Here is a 14,885-nt window from a genome sequence, read left to right as displayed (position 1 = left end):
AAATCTGTGAACCTTGGACCATGGTGGTTAAGATGCTCTTTCAAGAAACAGAAAAATGTGGCATAAACATACTGGTTTATGTGCTTTTCAATTGTTGAGTAATTCAGAGGTTTATGCCCAGTTCGATTTCTGGTCCAAATGGTAGCAACAAGTCTCAAGTAAGGTCCAACCTTGGGTTGCCTTCCTTTTCATAGTCTTCATTTTTCCAGCCACAAAGTTGCTAGAAGGAAGCAAAAACCCTTACATACTCAGAGGTTCAAGTCTGTATGAGAAGTGTAATTCTTTTCCCAGAAAGCCAAACATGTATTAATTCCACTGGTTTGATTTGGACATCAGCTCATTCCTTACATTTAAGAAAAAGATGTTTCCATCCTAGCTACACAGGAACCTGAGATGGGAGGATTGCTTGAGCCTAGAGGTAGAGGCTGCAGTAAGCCGTGATTGTGCCACTGCACTCCAGCCTCGGTGACACAATGAGACCTTGTCTCAAAAAAAAAAAGAAAAAAAAAAAGAAATATCTGATTGGTCATATTCTGGTTTCAGTTCTAGGATTCTGTTGCCTGATTTGAGCCCAAGTTCCCTTGATTATTATAACTATATTGTCTTCAGCAAGCTACTTAATCTATTTTGCTACCAGTTTGCCTGTATAAAGTGTGAATTGTGATAGATAACTCATATTTTTAAAAAACGTTTGTGTACCTGGTTTATGGAAATTGCTAGCACACCCTATGTAAGGGTGTCTTCAATAAATTTTTACCATCATTATTATCACTGGTGAGCTCTAACTCATGCAAGTTCCATGAATTAAAAGTAAAGGATGAATAGACATTCAGAAGGATATTTAGATTTTTTAATTAAGACAAATAATAGGCCACACCGAAACATGTATGTACAGCAGTAAATAGAGTTTTCTCTAGTTATACTTTATAAAGATGTGTATTATAGCTCCTTTTTTCAAAATGAAGCCAGAAATTATAAAAGTATATAAAATTATGCACAGAACGAAGAGACTTGTGGTCATTCTACTTTGCTACTTCTAATTGCTATTTGGGGCAAATCCTATTTTACCTTGCTATATTGCATTCCACTACATGGAAATTATTCTATTATATTGGGCATCATTTTTTTCAGGAAAATAGTTGCAAGTCGTTAAATGGACTTTCTTCATCCAATAAGAAGACTCTAAAAGGAATATTATTAGTTATTTGAGCTTGTAATTGGCATATAATGATTGGCAAATCTCCAAAAATTAAGTCAATTAAATCACAGGAAGTATTTGCTTGACTGAATCCAAAACTTTTCATGATATAATTTCAATTTATTTCACAGGAATTTATTAATGAAAATCATAATGGGAAGTATTGACGAAGAAAACATTTGCCTATACTGGGGTAACCTAGTGACAATACTACTTTCACTAGGGAAAATAATTCAGTGGTAAAAGGGCTCTCTGTTATGCCCCTCAGCACACTCTAAACACAATGATGAGTCAAAGTTTACTGTGGTCCCAGAATATTTGCCATAAGTGTCTTGAGGAGTGTGGCATTTCCATGGTGGTGCCTCAGTGCTCTGCACTGTTGTGAAAAGTATTGGTGTTGAAATCCCCTTGCTTTCTGCTTCCATAATTCCTCTACTTTCTCAGTTACAGTTGTTATCACATGGTGCACACATTGTCTGTTTACTTCTTGTCTGAACTCTTATATTTGAAGCTGTGAAGGGTAAGATAAATCTGCATCTTCCACAACTTTGATCAATAGTAACTAGCACAACTGAAGAAATAAAGTATTCAAGATTAAATGTGAATAAATTATTGGGTAAATGGACATATTACTTGAAATCTTTAGATATTTAAATTTTTATATACCCAATGCTGGAGAAAATCTTTTAGGGCACCCAGTTCAGCTCATCTCCAAAGAAGTAATGATACTTTTCTCATTCCCTTTAGTCAATGAACCACACTACTTAATCATGGCCAGCAAATTAAACTACTAGGAGACAATACTTACTGTTTCATCCTTCTTTTTATTTTTTTTTCTTTTACAGTGATCCAAATTCCTCCTCCTTTTAAATGTACTCTCCTGGGGAACAGGACAAACAATCCCCCATGTCTCTTTCCTGTTAAATTCTGTTAAATGTCAGATTTTCTAACGGTGACACGGAGACTTTATCTTTTTTTTTTTTTTTTTTTTTGAAGCAAAGTCTCACTGTCACCCAGGCTGGAGTGCAGTGGTGTAATTTCAGCTCACTGCAACGTCTGCCTCTTGGGTTCAAATTATTCTCCTGCCTCAGCCTCCCAGGCAGCTGGTATTACAGATGGACACCACCATGCCTGGCTAGTTTCTGTATTTTTAGTAGAGATGGGGTTTCACCATTTTGGCCAGGCTAGTCTTAAACTCCTGACCTCAAGCAATCTGCCTGCCTTGACCTCCCAATGTGCTGAGATTACAGGTCTGAACCACCATGACCGGTGAAGACTTTCGTTTCATACATTGAACAGCCCAAATGTATTCAACTTTAATACCTCTGATACTGTGTCAAGGTCAATTGTTAATCATTCAATGAAATTTTATTGGATATCTGTAAAACATTTCGAAATCAAGCCAAGTAATCATCCTGCTTATCCTCCTCTATTTTGATCTAATTAAAATAAGAAGCTAAACCTATTAAATTTTACTACAGAATTTATTGTTTTTTTTTCTTTTTCTTTGTTGAAATGGAATTTCACTCTTGTTGCCCAGACTGCAATGGCACTATCTTCGCTCACCACAACCTCCACCTCCTGGGTTCAAGCACTTTTCCTGCCTCAGCCTCTTGAGTAGCAGGTAATCCACCCACCTTGGCTTCCCAAAATGTTGAAATTATAGGCATGAGCTACCGCATCTGGCCAAGAATTTATTGTCTTGAGGCAAGTAGCAAAAAAGAACTCTACTGTGGGATAAAATGTCATATTTAGGATGGACGTGGTGGCTCATGTCTATAATCCCACCACTTTGGGAGGCTGGGGCAGGTGAATCATGAGGTCAGGAGTTCAAGATCAGCCTGGTCAAGATGGTGAAACCCTGTCTCTACTAAAATCTACAAAAGTTAGCCAGTGTGGTGGCAAGCACATGTAATCCCAGCTACTCGGAAGGCTGAGGCAAGAGAATTACTTGAACTCGGGTGACAGAAGTTGCAGTGGGCCAAGATCTCACCACTGCACCTGGGCAACGAGTGACTCTGTCTCAAAAAGAAAAAAAAAAGCAGAGTCATATTTTTAGTGAGAAAACTGTAGCGTTATAATCCTAAATTAGATACTTCTTGAATGTTAAGTTTTTCTTATTTCTGTGGAGAAGTTGTGTATTTCTATGGCAGAGAATAATGTTGTTATTTAAACCATTATGTGTGCATGTGCGCGCGTGCGCGCGCACACACACACACACACACACACACACACCACAGTGTTTCTAGTGATTTGAATATGATGAAACTATTTTAGATATTTTAGAGAATGACCAGATAGATTCGAGCAGCTTACCTGGAAGTACAATTTGTTTTCATCTCTCTCTAGCCCTTTTGATACACTTGTTTTCGCCACAATTTCATTCTGAGTAATGAAGGTTTAGCTTTTCCTTTCAAAGGACATTAAAAGAAGTGTTTCAACTTAAATTCCCCAAGAATTATCTAGGTCACATTCACAGCCTTTAACTGGTGTGGGGAAAACCTTTCTTTTTTTCCTCAGATGACAAAGGCTATGAAACTGTGTAGGAAGACGGATAGGGAATTATGGCTTCTCAATCTTACTGTCACATTTTCTCCAGTCCCAGGGGTGATTTTTCAGCTTTTCAGAATCACAAACTTAATTTCACTGGTTTACAATGTAAGAAGGCTCTAGCCTTGGTGAATTGATTCATGCTATTCTAAAACACATGGACTGCTACAGAAGCCACAATGTTAAGACATTAATTTATATATTTAAAAGTATGTAAGGAAGGAAGCATTACTACCTGCTCATCAAAAACATCTGCCCTCAGGAGACAAAAAGCATAGGTATCTTTACTTATATTGTTCCTCAAACAAACACTGAACATGGTTATTTAACTTGGAGTCCATTGCTGATGCATATTGACTTTTACAAGAGACTCTAAATTCAGTGGAATCAACATTTTGTATGGAGCCACTACTCAAAACTCCCCACTGAATACTTTATTTTGACAATTGCCCAGTTAAATAGAAACTCAATGAGAATATCATTCCCTGGTTTATTGAGTACTTCACCTTATTCAATATTGATGGCAGTGGTGGCCATCTGTGAAGACACTGGCAGCTGCAGTGGAGGCACAGCCAGGTCTGTGCTCTCCATGGAGCCGGTGGGAGTTGGGAACAGGAAGGAGCCCCAGTTTGCAGGGTGGGAGCCCCACCCTGCTGGGCACAGCTGCAGGTGCCCGGTAGGTACTGTGAACCCAGACATCCCTGAGCTCTTGGGGGCCCAGGAAGCCCCGGCAAGCTCAGAAGTGCCTGCTCCCCCTGCCTGACCTCTCTCTGCTCCCAGTGCCTGTGTTGATTTCAGAGCAAAGTTGAGGATGAGCCCTGGCACTATTGCAACCTGCCCAGGTGTGTGCATGCTTTGGGAGGCACTGACCATGCTAACCCCTGACTCCTCAGCCCCTTCCAGATTTTGAGTGCCAAGGGGCATGGGCGGGAGGCCAAGGTGAGGCTGAGGGTGACTTGGTGCAGGCCTGCAGACATCCTTTGACATGAACAGTTTGGGTACTGTGGACAACACGATTAATGGTGGCAGGAGGCAGACAGGCTCCTGGACAGAAAGGGGCAGGTAACTGGTGAAGCCACATCTTCAAGCCAGGGACAGCCTGAAGCCTGGGACCTGGGCTGTCAGTTAGGATGGAGTCCATGGCCTGGAATGAGAACTTATAGGTGCTTTTTCCAGGCCAACCCATGGCCACCCATGGACCAATCAGCACGGCCCTTCCTGTCTTCTGAAGCCCATAAAAACTCTGGACTCAGCCAGACTCACAGAGATGTCCGCACTACCAGCTGAGTAAAGGAGCTACCTACTGTGGGCCTCCTCTCCACTGACAGCTGGACACTTGACAGGATGACCTGCCTGAACTTGGGACCTGCTGAATGGTGGGACTGAAGGAGCTGTAACACAAACAGGCCCCTCTCCCGCCTCCACTTGTCACATTGCAGGTGACGAGAAGGAGAAAAAAGCTGTGGCCCTTATGGGAACATAGACCAAGGGGCTCCTTGAGACAGGGTTGTGAAACCCTCTTTGGAGCTCTACAGTTCCTGGCATCTCCAAGCTTCTGGGTGACACCACGTTACCCTCATCCAGATGCAAGTACCCCCCAGAAGAAGCAGCATGTAGTACATCTGGTCCAGCCATAGCCTCCCATGGAGCCGGCACCTGTGCTAGTGCCTGGAGCTGCCTAGCCACTTCAGCAGCCAGTGTGCCTGGCTGTGCCCAGTGGCCGAACCCCACGCTCACTCGCCCACACACCCCTTGCCATTCTGCCTGCACCTGACTAGCCCTTGGCAGATACAGGATCTGTGCTGGTCACACGAGCCAAGCACAACCTACTGGACCAAGTGCATGGAACAAGCTCAGTGGGCACAAGCAATACTCAGGCAGAAGGCACTGCCAGGCACTAAGGTTTCCAACAAGCAAAGTGACACCCCATGGATCCCATGACATTATCACTGTGCCCTGACTCCTCAGAATTATCTCTGTCCAATTTATTAGATAAACCTAACCAGAATACATTAAAAACTGTATGTTTATTGTGGCATTCACTGAGAACTAGAAATCATATTGTGATCATGGGTTTTTATAGCCTGGTTGAAGCCATAGTTACCTGATGGCGCTTTGGTCATAGACTTCCTCTTGTTTAACTATAGTGGTTTAAAAAAGGATGAAATCATGTTCTTTGCTGCCACATGAATGAAGCTGAAGGCCATTATCCTAAGCAAACTTAATGCAGATACAGTAAACAAAACACTACGTGTTCTTACCTATAAGTGGGAACTGTAAGTTGGGTCCACATGGGCGTAAAGATGGGAATAATAGACCCTGAGAACTACAAAAGAAAGGAGGGAAAGAGATGGGCAAGGTTTAAAAAACTACTCATTGGGATACTATGCTTGCTATCTGGGTGACATGTTTAATTGTACCCAAACCTCAGCATCATGCAATATATCCTTGTCACAAACCTCTGTATACACCTCCTTAATGTAAAATAAAAGTTGAAATAGAGGCAACTATAGTGGCTTACAATAGCATTCCTGTAACTAGCAGGCATATATATTTTTGTTGTATAACAAGAAGTGTAAATTCTATAGCCCCTAAACTTGAATTCAGGAACGTTTTCTCAAAACTAGCTTCATAACTTGTAGCTCATATGTCAGTGAATGGAAACCTTATGTACAAGATCCACCATGTTATTATAACACAACATACTTTTAAGGATGGAGTACATAATAAAGATACATTTCTTTATTTTAATGAAATAGCAATGACTTTGTATTCCAACTAACTCCTATTGGCATGAAACCCAGTCTTCCTTGGAGACATGCTCAACAAATATTTCCATGGGTCCTAGAAATAAACACTTCCCAGAAAGTCTGTGGGTGAAAATAATTATTTCCATCAGCTTAAAAAATATATAGCCATCTGCTTCCAGCCACACAAGAGTGTAACTGTTACAAGACTTGTCTTCATACTGAAAAAAGCTATATAGCCAGAAAAATATATAAATTATCTATGTTCAGACAACAAGCAACAAGTAGGACACACTTGTAAAAATTTTGGAGCAAGCAGATTAGGTAAGTCCAACATGTTGCCTGGGTTTCTGCTGTGGGCCTGTGACATGCTTCACATCGAGGAGATAAAGCTTGGGCTGAGCATGTGGAGCCTGAAGAGACAGATCAGTGTTCTGAGCTGCTGAAGCAGCTACAATGTTTGAGTAAGTTACCAGAGAATAGGGAACTGTGAAGAGAAAGGATAGAATTCTGCATGAGCATTTATTATAGATCCTGGACTCAGGAGTGTGTTGTTTTAGCATAGGCTGAGTCACATGGAGGCCTGGCAGAAATGTTAATAAAGAGTTAAGAACTGAATAGAAATACCAGAGTTTATGCAGGCCTCCAGAAATAGAAATTCTGTTTCAGTCTAGGTTAAGAGACCTTATTGAACAACTTAGGCATTTCACTGAAACCTATGAAAGACCAAGCAAGTAAGAATCGCATACTGTAGTTAGAGTCACATTTTAGAAGAGAGGCCAAAATATAAAGAGAACTAATAAAAAATAAATCTAAGACTGAATGGTTGACCAGGAGACATCAGTCAGTTACCAACAGAATACAAGTCAACATCCCTTAAGGGAAGATAGTCTCTAGTATTCCCCACAATTTATTACTCCCAGTGTCCAGCAAGTAACAATGAAGTAAAATATAAACCAAGGTTAAATAGGAAAACATGAGCCAAATTAAAAGTAAAAAAGTCAATAAAAGAGACCCTGAGATGACTCAGATGTTTAAATTCATGGAAAAGATCTTTAACACAGCTATTTTACCTGCAGCATTGTCAGAATAGACCACATAGTAGATCATAAAATAAACCTCAATAAAGTTAAGCAAATGGTAATACAAAAGATACTCTAGGACCACAGTGAAATGAAATTAGATATCAATAACAAAAAACTGAAATAACATAATTGAAATTATAAAATTTAAACAACATACTTTTTAAAAACTAATGCGTCAGAGAAAAAAATCACAACATAAAGTGGAAAAAACTTGAGACACATGATAGTAAAACTATACATACCCAAATGTATAGGACTCAGCTAAATCGGTTAAAGGGACTTTGAAAGCTGTAAATGCCTTTATTAAAACAAAATCTAAAAACCAACAAATAAAACTTCTACCCTAGTAGACTAGAAAAACAATAAGAAAATAAACCCAAAGCCAGCAAAAGGAAGGATATCATTATTATTAGAGTAGAAATCGATGAAATGAAAACAGAAAATGATAGAGAAAATGAATGAAGGGAAAAAGTCTACAAAATTGACAAAATTTTCAATAGATTGACCAGGGAAAAGAGATGCAATATTCAAGTGATTAAAATAGGAAATTAAAGAGGGGACATTACTACCACCTTAAAGAAATTTAAAAGAAAACATTACGAAGGTATACCAAATCAATAAATTTGGCAATTCATATAGAATGAACGATTTCCTAGAAAACCACAAATTATTAAAACTGACTCAAAAAGGAATAGAAAATCCATAACAAGCAAAAATATTGAAATAGTAATCTAAAAACTACCCCCTAAAGGCACAAAATTCTTCAACAAAATACTATCATTACAACTACAGGAACATATAAAATGTTCTATATACCAAGACCAAGTGGAATTTATGCCAGGAATCTAAGGTTGGTTTAACAAACAAAAATCATTTGATATAATACACTCTCTCAATAGAATAAAACACAGATTGGCAGGGTGCAGCGGCTCACACCTGTAATCCCAGCACTTTGAGAAGCTGAGGTGGGCGGATCATGAGGTCAAGAGTTCGGGACCAGTCTGGCCAACATAGTGAAACCCCCATCTGTACTAAAAATACAAAAAATTAGCCGGGCATGGCGGCATGCACCTGTAATTCCAGCTACTGAAGAGGCTAAGGCAGGAGAATTGCGTGAACCCGGGAGGGAGAGGTTGCAGTGGGCTGGGATCATGCCATTGTCCTCCAGCTGCAGTGACAGTGTGAGACTCCATCTTACACACACACACACACACACACACACACACACACACACAACATAATCATATCTACAGTTGCAAAAAGAAAAAGAACACTTGTCAAGGTCCATACCCTTTTTTGATAAAAATACCAAACAAACTATTTGCAAAGAGATTAGTCAATCTGTTATAGAGCATCTATAAAAAACCCACAACAAGCATCACACTAAGATCAAGAACAAAACAAAGAGGTTCGATTTTTATCCAACATCATACTAGAGGTTTTAGCAGGATCAATTAGGAAAGAAAGTAAACTAAAAATCCTCCAGATTGAAAATAATAATACTGTCTATTAAAAGATAATGTTATATATGGAAAACTCAGATATATTAATTTTAAAATATTAATATATTTAAAGAGTTTAGGAAGATTACAGGGTATTCATATATGCAAAAATTCATTATAGTTCTGTACACTTGAAAAGCATAATTCAATTAGAAAATTTAAAAATAAATGTTTAGGGCCAGGTGCAGTGTCTCAGGCCTGTAATCCCAGCATTTTGGGAGGCCGAGGCAGGTGGATCACTTGAGGTCAGGAGTTTGAGACCAGCCTGGCCAACATGGTGAAAACCTATGTCTACTAAAAATACAAAAATTAGTTGGGTGTGTTGATGGACATCTGTAATCCACCTACTCAGGAGGCTGAGGCAAGGGAATTTCTTGAAACCAGGAGGCAGAGGTTACAGGGAGCCAAGATCGTGAGACTGCATTCCAGCCTGGGTGACAGAGTGAGACTCAGTCTCAAAGAAATAAACAAATACTTACCTTTATAAGAGTATGAAAAAGGAATAGAATACCAGAGAATATATTTAACAAAATAATTGAAAAACAGCATAAAATCTGCAAAAAAAATGTAGTGTTGAAAGAAACACCTAAATAGATTATGACATATCTCATGTTCATGAACTGGAAAACAATATTGTTAAGACAACATTCACAGAATTAATTCTTGTATTGAAAATGCTTTGCATCACAATACCATTTAGCATATTTTGTAGAAATGGACAAGCTGATTCTAAATTCATATGGAAACTCTAGGAACTCAAAATAGTCAAAATACTGAAAAAAATTTGGAAAACCTGCACTTTCTGATAAAATAACTTAACACAAAGCAACAGTTTTCCTGGTACTTTCATACTGAAAGAAACATGTGCACATCAATGGAATCAAATTGGGTGCTCGGAAATATACTGCCATGTCTATGCCTACGTGGCTCCCAACGAGGTGCTGAGACAAGTCAATGGAGGCAAAATTGATCATTGACTTAAATGTAAGAGCTAAATCTATGAAATTGTTAAAGAAAACAAAGGAGCTAAATTTTTGTAATCTTGGATTTGACTTTTTCTTAGATATATCATCGAAGCACAAGTCATTAAATAAAAATCGGAGTTTATCAAAATGAAAACTTTTGTGCTTCAAAAGAATATCATCAAAAATGTGCAAAGCAATTCACATAATGAGTGAAAATATTTGCAACCATGTGGATTAATAGACATAATGATTAATAAAGGATTAATATGCAGACTATAGAAATAACTTTATAACTCAACAGAAAGGAACAAAACAACTAAATTGAAGAATAGGCAAAAGATGAAGTGACATTTCTCCAATGTCAAGTGGAGAATGTCATGGTGCCAGTGGCCAATAAACTCATTAAAAGAGGTTCAACATCATGATTCATTAGGAAAAAGAACATCACAATCATAATAAAATACCACTTACACCCATTAAGATGGCTGTTACTAAAATAAAGACAAAGGACAGAAAATAACAAGTGTCATTGAGTATGTGGAAACATAAAAACTGTCATACATTGTTGGCTGGAATACGAAAAAGTATAATTGTTTCAAAAAACAGTCTTTCCATTACTCAAAAAATTAAACAGAGTTATTTGATCCAGAAATTCCACTTCTGGGTATACATCAAATAAAAATGAAAGCAGGCCAAGTGTGGCGACTCATGCCTGTAATTCCAACACTTTGGGGGGCTGAGATGTGAGATTGGATCACTTGAGCTCAGGAATTCAAGACTAACCTGGGTAACATGGAAAAACCCCATCTCTATAAAAAATTAGCCGGACATAGTGGCACATGCCTTTAGTCCCAGCTACTAGGGAGGCTGAAGTGGGAGGATCCCATGAGCTTGGGAGGTGGAGGTTGCAGTGAGCTGTGATTGTGCCATTGCACTCCAGCCAAGGGACAGAGTGCGACCCGTTTACAAAACCATAAATAAGTAAAAAGGAAAGTATACGTACAAAAAAAAAGGTGTACACAAATATTTATAGTTGCATTATTCAGAATAGCCAAAAGGTGCATACAAGCCAAATATCTGCCAGTTGATCAATTGATAAATATGTGGTATATCACATACGGAACATTCAACGATAAACTGAAACAAAGTGCTTACATAAGTTATGGCATGGGTGAACCTTGGAAACATTATGTTATGTTAAAGGAGACATTCACAATAAGCCACATAATCACACATTATGTGATTTTATTCATATGAAATGTTCACAATAGTAAAGTTGAGATATAGAGAAAGTAGATTTAAGGTTGCTTGAACCTGTGTGAGGAGGGAGGAAGATTGTGTATGAGTGGGTTTGCGGTGGGGAAGGGTGTTCCTGAAAAAAGTACAGGAACTTCTTTGGGGTGATCAAAGCATTCTAAAATTATACATCAATAATTCTGCTACAAAAAAAAAAAAAAATCCAACACTGCACTAGGCAATGGGGGTGGTGGTCATTTAAGGACACAGTTAAAATGAACATGTTGATCATGATGACATAAGCAAAGACGAACAAACAAAACCTGCCTTCACAAAAGCCAAGAAGAGACTTTGCTTTTGCTTTTCTTTGTTTTCTTTTTCTCATTTTAGAAGTGAAAAGTCTAAAACTCAGTGTGGATAACTGTCTGGCCATTGGAGACCCACATATCTTGAGCTCCAAACCTCTTCATGTCAATAATAAAGCATTTTCAGAAAAGTTAGCGTGGTTCACATTTCGAGTTAAGAATTTTACATATAAAATTTATTTGGTCCTCCCAACAATGCTAAAACATTGGCATTGCTAATAGCACCATCTTAGAGATGAGAAAAACAACACTTAGAGAGATTAAGCAACCAAACAAATGTCTCATAATCATTAATAGACAGAGTCCTGGTTCTAATCTGTTTTTATCTTTTTTCTCCATACTAATTTCTTCTCTTCTGGAGCTTGCTAAGTTTCAAATATTCTGACTCAGGAAAAACATAAATCTATTATAATATTTGATTTGATAAAATATTCAATATGAGAAATATTAATATGCTTGTTAATTTGGGGGAAAAACATTGAAGGCTACTTGAATACCCTGACATCCAAGCAGGGCCTTAATGATATTTAAAATTAGAGCTGCAGAAATTGAGAAAAAGACCCTAAATACATATATTGATTATCTTCAGAACCTGAAAATATTATATATATATGTATATATATATGTATACATATTTAAAACATACCATGCAATTTTTAAATAATTAACATTTATATTAATTCTACTTTCATTTGATCAGATTTTCATTGATAATAAAAAAGCCCCTTATATTTTTAGAAAAATCCAAAATATATCTACTAATGCAAGTTGGGTGAGTTGTAGTTTGGAGGGAAAGAAAAAGAAAAAGAAAGGCATTGACAATTCTATCTAATGGGCAGAGATGTAAATGAGCAGTGGTAAATCGAAGGAAAAAAAAATGAGCACCTGAATTTGAACACTGCCAGCTTGGATAAGAATGAGAGTCCATCTGTCTGAGATAGTAGAAATGTGTGACCCCTGGAAGAGATGGAGAGGGATCCTTTAGACATGAGAAATAAAAATGTCACCAAAATTTTGAGAAAATACTACTTCCCGAGAGCAGAGTAATGAAGCAAAAGCAAAGCTCCAGCTGTCAGCCATTGAATTTTAAAGGAAGCAGAGTAGAATCTGTGGCTCAGACTTATCCAAAAATTGTGGAATCGTAATCCAAACCTTCAAGACAGTCACAAGGAGGTTCATTCGACTTTTATCTGGAGGCCTTAATGATTCTTTTGCTTTAAGAGTTTAACATTTTTAAGAGTTCATTTCTTTTTTCCCTGCATCAGTATTCATTCTCTCCCAAAGAGGAATGTTCACAAATTCATGTCAACAATTGCAGATAGAAAAAACGAGAAAAGAAAGTGTCTGGTGTTACACCAGGATGCTCATCTTATATGTGCTTCCCGCTAGCTACATCAAATGCAAGTATACCTTTGAAAAAATTTCCTAGTAGGTCAAACTGTATTAAAACTTGCACTTTGGGTCAATAGAACTAGGTTTAATCATGACGCTGCAAAAAATATTTCATATGTGATCTTGGACAAGTTAATCTAAAATCTTTAATGTGGATTTTTTATTTGGAAGTACCTTTTGATTAGGGTATATTGTGAAGATTAAATGGAATAAAATATGGAGAGTACAGCTGTTTTTCTCTTTCTCTGAAATGTCTAGTCTGCTCTGGTTCTGCCTCTCAGAACTCTCCCCAGAGGAACAGCTTGACTTCTCTATATCATTTTCCTAGGCTACAGAAGAAACAGTTTAAGGCTAAGGAAGAAGTCAGATTCATGAATTGCAGTTTGTAGGCCTATGTATAAAAATATACAATTTGTCCAACTGTGAACATACAATCAGGACCACTCAGAAGCTTTATTTACTTTTCTTTCATAATGATAAACATGTACAATTTACACTACCATTAGTCATTTAGATGCAGGAATTCAGAAGTTGTGCTTATAATGGACAGCAATCAGTTGTCCTAATTCAAGGATCCACTATAAATGTAATGCATGAACACATGTATTTTCACATTTGAGGAATTCATTAGCTTTTTCAATGAGTCTTTTATATCTGAGAATAGCACAGATTACATAGAAATGCACATACTTTTTTGCATATGTAAGCATGTACATTAAATATTTTATAAGGTGTTACTGTAGTAACTGCCTTTAATTGACTATGCCATAACCTCATTTGATATTTATAACAATATATTTATGCATACAATAGAGTACATATGTATATGCATGCACGTGCATAATTTATATTATTTCACTTATGAATTAAAGAAGAGTTTTATAATTACCATGGAGCATCCTGTGATGCACTGCACAGATCACCCTTCAGGAATTAAAGGCTCATTTTTCCATCTGAGGGGGTGCTACTAAGATGACCCTTAGCTGTTGGTTGTCAGCCCCATGCTATGGATTGTCTCAGATGCAGAAAACAACATCACTCGGAGTCAGGTCTCTTTTCTGGGCACCATGGGAGTGCAAAGGCTCTGTCTGCAAATCTGAACAGGCATCCAGCTCTCCATTTGGCCAACACCTCCCTTTCTCAGATGCTTATCCTAAGAATTCTCCCTACTAAAATATCCTAAATATCATGCATGGTTGTATCCATCTCAGAAACTTTCTTCCAGAGAATAATACCTGAAACAAATGCCCGGAAGGAAGGTTACCTGAAATGGGGTAAATACGGACAATTAAACAACAGCAACAGAAACAGAAACAAAATTGCTTTTTTGGAGGAGAAAGAGGAGTGGAGGGGCTATAGTAAAACATAGTGAGGGTATCTTCCCTAGTAGAGGGGTGATGTCCACTTTACAGAGATTAGAATAGTTAATTGTGCTAACACTAGAAATTGCTTATGCTGAAATTTTGGTTCTGTCTCTACTTAGCTGTGTATCTGTGGGCAGGCCACTTAGGCCTTGGAATACCTGTGGATATCAGATGAGAGCACTCTTGGCACCTAACCCCATGCCTGGCAATAGCAAAAATTAACTAACAGATAAATAAATAAATAAAAGCAAATACATTATAAAAGCTATAATTATTAGCAACTCTGTTACCCCTGGAGCTGAGGTTCAACAGGGATCAAGGGATTTTTCCAATAAGTTTCTTTTTTCTTTCACTTTGCTTTATAATAGAGAGTTCTATCCCTACTAACAAAGCAAGAATACACAAAATGATTATTTGTTCACAAAGCAATATCTGACCCCCCCCCCAAATAACTGTCTTAGAATCATTTTAAGAATGTGCT

General features: G+C 37.8%; 1 long non-coding RNA gene across 1 annotated transcript; it reads right to left on the bottom strand.

Annotated features, from left to right (window-relative positions):
- Window positions 1-444: 444 nt before the first annotated feature.
- Window positions 445-14,126, bottom strand: LOC116555498. The gene is made up of 3 exons (XR_004270555.1): window positions 13,930-14,126; window positions 2,007-2,115; window positions 445-480 (listed from the first exon to the last, which is right to left on the bottom strand). It is a non-coding gene; the product is annotated as an uncharacterized LOC116555498 (long non-coding RNA).
- Between the last annotated feature and the right edge of the window lie 759 nt (window positions 14,127-14,885).

This window comes from Sapajus apella, unplaced genomic scaffold, assembly GCF_009761245.1.
Source record: "Sapajus apella isolate SASKATOON/1434 unplaced genomic scaffold, GSC_monkey_1.0 scaffold15, whole genome shotgun sequence".
In the NCBI taxonomy this organism is placed as follows: Eukaryota; Metazoa; Chordata; class Mammalia; order Primates; family Cebidae; genus Sapajus; species Sapajus apella.
The sequence above is the reverse complement of the archived record's forward strand: the minus strand, read 5'-3'. Positions and strand labels throughout refer to the sequence as shown.